A 6,095-nucleotide genomic window follows, 5' to 3' on the forward strand; every position below is an offset into this window, starting at 1 on the left:
TGGTGTTCGTGAATGAGTCGTTTCAGTTCGTGGAGAGTTCGTTTTCCAGTTCGTGGAGAGTTCGTCCCACTTCGTGTAGAGATGGTCCCCGGTTCGTGTAAAGTTCGTTGCAGTTCATGGACATCGTGCAAAGTCAGTTCCAGTGTATGGAAGGTTGGCTTCCGTTCATGCAGATTTCGTTCCAGTTCACGCAAAGCTCGTTCCAGTCCCGTGTAAACTTCCAGATCACGTAAACTTACTCCCTCTTCGTGGAAAGTTAGTTCCAGTTCTTGCAGAATCAGTTCCTGTTGGTGAAGAGTGAGGTTTTTTCCAGGCAACACGGGACAGATCACAGGCATAATGAGGAGCCAATTCCATAAGAGAAAAACGAGTTCCAGGAAATGAAGAGATACTTCCAGCTTCCGAAGGACCAGTCCTTCTCCGTGAATCACGAGCCTTCGTCAACGGAAAAGCAATTCCAGCCACTTGACAATAAATCCCAGTTAGAAACCACCGGTTTTGTCACACACACACACACACACACACACACACACACACACAACACAACACAACACAACACAACACAACACACACAAAACTCCTTGTTTATGTGACCTTATTGTTTATCTTTTTCTGTCTATCTATCTATATCTATCTATCTATCTATCTATCTATCTATCTATCTATCTATCTATCTATCTATCTATATATATATATATATATATATATATATATATATATATATCATACACCGACGACCCAATACAACACCCTCCTTTTAAGATGGCTTGTATAATCAGGACGTAAAGTACAAGGTACAGCATAATGGCATGGGATCCTCACAGAAACTCGAAACAAATCTCGTGTTTTGCACTTGGAACGAACTAATGATTCAGTCTCCCTCCGTCCAGGGAAGGGAAAGTCTCCCCTCATATAAAAGATTCCTTTTCAGGTCTGGAACGTGAACTGGAAACAGGGAGGGCGGTCCCCTTAAGCGGATTGTGGAGTGGTGGCAGCAGTCGACCTAATTACACTGGGGGGTCACGTTGGCGAGAGATTGAAAGGGGTCGTTCTGGTAGGTGGCCTGACCTGCCCTGATCCGAGGCGAGTGCTGGAGTGACCTGATCTGACCTGATACTTGGTGAGTGATGAGACTGATCTGCTCTAACTCGAGGCTGGAGCGACCTTCCCTGACTTGATTTGACCTGAGGCCGCAGGAATGGCGACATAACTTGACCCGAGGGCTGGAGAGGTAGCTTGACCAGACCCTTGCTGGAGGAAGGACCTGAATCAGCCAGACCCGAGGCTAGGGGAGTGGTCTGACCTGAGCCACTGCTGGAGGAGTAACATGAACCAGCTGGACCTGAGGCTGGAGGGACCTGAAACAGCAGGACCTGAGGCTGGAGGGACCTGAACTCCAGGATAGTCGTACTGACCGACTTGCCGTATCACTTATTATTTTCATCATTAGTCAGAACGAGTCTCATGATTACCATTATGAACCAGTACCCACTTGGCTCGGCTGTGCTGGTGTCTGTGTGTGAGAGCGTAGAAAACCAGTTGTCGCAACGTACGAAAACAGACACAAAAGACTGAGAGAGAATGAACCGTTGAGGAAGACAACTTCATGGGCCAAAGATCAACTTCTCTCTTCGAAGATGTTTACGAAGTCGCTTCTTAACCTGGTCTTGGGACGCACTTAGTGTGTTAAGAGCTCTGATGGTATGGGAAGCCGTCAAGACCTTGGGGTAAAACAACACCACTTGGGACTAGAAGGACTCTTCTCCTCTTTATGGATACTGTGCATTAGAGACGACATTGTCTTGTGGTGCTTAGGGGGATTTTGAGGATAATTTTGGAGCTGTATGAGAAGTGCGTTTGAAGCTGTAGAGAGATGTCCTGTAGTCATGACAAGAGAAGCTGGAGATTTAGCGAGTTCCCAGGAGCAGCACAGAGGAGAGATAAAGTTACGATTTCAGAGGCGGAGGATGGCATGACTTTCACTTGGCGAGTTGCGTTTGTTTCCGCGTGAAGAGGAAAAGATCCGACCGGATTATAGCGGGGGGCCCTTCTCTAGTCAGATAGTGAAGAGGGACAATTTGGCGGTTACATAATACGGAGGAAATATAATTTCGATACAATGAAGCCTAACACTCGAGTAGGGAAAGGCTACAGGACGCCATACAGAGAAGGTTTATATAAACCGGACTTTTGCTTCGTATTATTCTCATGGTCGGGCGACATCTTTGGGTTGGAGGGGAGAAGGGGCGACATGGTTTTTGCTCTCGTGGTTCAGGACGATTGTAGATGGAGGGGAAATGTTAATGTCTCGATTTACCGTTTGTTCTGGTGTCTGCCTCAAACACACACACACACACACACACACACACACACACACACACACACACACACACACACGTACGTTCCTTGTTCTCTCTATGCCAGTACAGGACGCTTAGGGGAACGATTCCCTCATGGCTTTGTCTCGTGTGAAGTGAGGCTGAGCAACATCAGAATCCGGGTTTGAATAAAATTGCAATCTCCTCTCTCTCTCTCTCTCTCTTTCGAGTTCAGACAGAGTGTTAGCTCATCCACTTTACAATATATATATATATATATATATATATATATATATATATATATATATATATATATATATATAGTATCTTTGTAATGCCGTCGATGACTTTCTCATGATAAAGGGGTCCGTCAACTCCCTGCACCTTTACGGGGCGCAGGTGCGCGAAACGGATCCCTGGGTTGTGTATGTTAACCGCACTTACGAAGTGACGCCCGTCAACCATGAATTTCTTCCTTACGTCCGAGATTTTCAGACGCCCGCCGGACACGGAGGGAATAACAGCTGAGGGTAGATCGATCAAGCCCATAAATTCGCCGTAATGTCTCATAATATTAGTTGCCACGGAATTTACGACAGATATCTTTCCTGTTTTATCGGGCAATATGATATTTTTTTTCCCTTGTAGAACCTGCAACGCATTTCTGAACTTAATATTCCGTGTTATACTGTGGCCAGTAATGGTATACACACACACACACGCACGAGGCGGGGATTACCAAGAGCCGGAACTGAGATTAATTTTGAAACGTCCTTTCTGTATACTAATTGGCAACTGGGAAGATTCGTCCACAGACAATAGATGGCGTTGGTTGTTTTAAATTCTTTTTTCTCCCTCTTTCTCTCTCTCTCAGCTTCCAATTCTGCTGAGTCGGGTGTATCAGAGGTAATACATGTTCACCGTCTCGGGTCAGTCGTCTCTCTCTCTCTCTCTCTCTCTCTCTCTCTCTCTCTCTCTCTCTCTCTCTCTCTCTCTCTCTCTCTCTCTCGGTGAGGTTGTATCGTCGTCAGTCAGCGCGAAGGGCAAGTTGAGGAACTACTTTACTCACTCCAGCAGTGCCCGTTTTCTACTCCTTGATCCTATTACAGCCTTGAAGCGACAGGGGCCCCATAAAAGGGATCCTGGGATTACGTATATATATGGACAGTACACACACACACACACACCGCACCACACCGCACCACACCACACCACACCAACACACCACACCAAACCACACCACACACACATACACTATATATATATATATATATATATATATATATATATATATATATATATATATATATATATATATATATATTACAGTTGCACACGAAGTAATGTCAACATTCATAAGCCTCAACGTACAAGAAGGCTCGGGTCGGTGTGTATAACATCATCTGCAACGGTAATAATGCCATGATCGGTGTTTACGTAATCAACATCATAACGTTAATTATCTCCTGCGGCTGCTGGTGATGCTGCTGCTGCACTGATGATTATCACGACCGGTTTTAATAACGTCGCTATGCCCCCTCACCAGTGTCTTGCCTCTGTCAACACATCTCACGTAGCGATTCCTTATTTTTTTAAATTTTCTTTTTTTTTTTTTTTTTTTTTTTTGCCCTTGGCGTATCATGAGAGAAAGAATGCTTCCCACGTATTCCCTGCGTGTCGTAGAAGGCGTCTAAAAGGGGAGGGAGCGGGGGTGCTGGAAATCCTATTTTCCCCCCTTTTTTTTTTTTTTAATTTTTCAAAGAAGGAACAGAGAAGGGGGCCACGTGAGGATATTCCCTCTAAGGATCAGTCCTTTGCTCTTAACGATACCTCGCTAACGCGGGAAATGAGGATTATGTATGATATATATATATATATATATATATATATATATATATATATATATATATATATATATATATATATACATACATATATGTATGTATGTATTTACATGGGGCCTAGGAGTGGAAAGGGAGCTGTGGTTTCGGTGCATTACACATGACAGCTAGAGACTGGGTGTGAACGAATGTGGCCTTTGTTGTCTTTTCCTAGCGCCACCTCGCACGCGCATTCGGGGGAGGTGGGGTGCCACTTCATGTGTGGCGGAGTGGCGGAGGGAATGGATGAAACACAGCATGTATTAATATGTACATTTGTATATATGTATATGTCTGTATATGTATATGTATGTATACGTTGAAATATATAGGTAAGTATATGTGCATGTGTGGGCGTTTATGTATATACATGTGTATGTGGGTGGGGTTGGGCCATTCTTTCGTCTGTTTCCTTGCGCTACCTCGCTGACGCGGGAGACAGCGACAAAGTATAATAGATATAAATGTGTATATATACACACACAACCCGTGCTCGTCACGTTGTATGGATGGGAAAGGGTAGCTCTTACATGTCTGAGGGGTGTCGTTTTAGGTGGGTTTTATGTCAGGTGGCGGTGTTTAACGCTGGGTTGGGAGAGCAGTCGCTTAGTGCATGGCGGATGAGTTTGGTCGGAATAGCTTTTGTTTGTTTTATGTTTGTTGTGTTTGTTGGGCGGGGTGGGGGATGGGGGCCGGGGGGGAATCTGTGAGTTTAAAGTAGTTGAAATATGAGGCAGGGATAAGCGTTTTTGTTACCACAGTGAGGCATTATATATATATATATATATATATATATATATATATATATATATATATATATATATATATATATATATATATATCAGCACTAACCCTAGCTTATTAGATTGTGAGAAACAAATGCCAAATAATGAGAGTGGGTAGGGCGCTTGTTAACTTAATTCCGCTTCTCATATTGGCTCTCCATTTCGACCTTAATTTAGAATTCGTTTTCCTCCGAAGTTAATCAGGCAACACTGGCCGCCAAGGTTTATCAAGGAAAACGAAAATGATTGTTTTATCAGTTTCAGTTTCGTTTTCTTTTTTTTTTCATTAATTAGAAAACCGGATGCTCATGGTTTCTTTTTTTTTTTTTTTTTTTTTTTGGTTATTTCATGACTTGTTTGTTACCTGTAGTTCAAAATTGTGAGGGATTATCCCTTGCTAGTGTGACTTAGACTCAAGCGGTACACTGACCCCTACAGATTTGAACTTTGACCTTACATCTTAAATGGTAATCTTCTCGTATCGAAATCCCGTGCCCGGTTTTCTCTCCTCGAGTAAACAGACCATTTTTTTGTTGTCACGCGAGCTGCACTTGTGTCCTTGGGTGAGGAGCAGAGGGTGTTATCCCACTTAAGGGGATGTAGGTATGTCACTAGAACCACTCAGGAGGTTCATAGAGTAAGACCAGCTTATTCTACCTTTCTGCTCTTTTCCCATTTTCTCTTATCGTTTTCTTTTTAATCCTTCCTCTTTTACTCTTAATTTGTTGTTTTCTTTCTATTTCTTTCTCTTTCATTACCGTATTTTTTTTCTAATTCTTCCTCTTTCACTCTTAATTTGTCGTTTTCTTTCTAATTCTTCCTTTTTCATTACCGTATTCTTTCTAATTCTTCCTCTTTCATTTTCACTCATCGTTTTCTTTCTGATTCTTCCTCTTTCATTTTCACTCACCGTTTTCTTTCTTACTACTCATCATCATCTGTTTCCATTCTTCTTGTTTTCTTTCAGTTGTATCGTTTTCTTTCATCTTGCTCTTCCATATTCACATTTTCTTTTTTTTTTTCCCCATTCTCTTCCTCTTTCTTCCTCACTTCTATCGCTTTCCACTCCCTCCACTCCTTCACTTTTCACGGAGAAAAATCTTTCTATTTCT

The sequence above is a fragment of the Panulirus ornatus genome, chromosome 65 (genome assembly GCF_036320965.1).
Source record: "Panulirus ornatus isolate Po-2019 chromosome 65, ASM3632096v1, whole genome shotgun sequence".
Classification (NCBI taxonomy): Eukaryota; Metazoa; Arthropoda; class Malacostraca; order Decapoda; family Palinuridae; genus Panulirus; species Panulirus ornatus.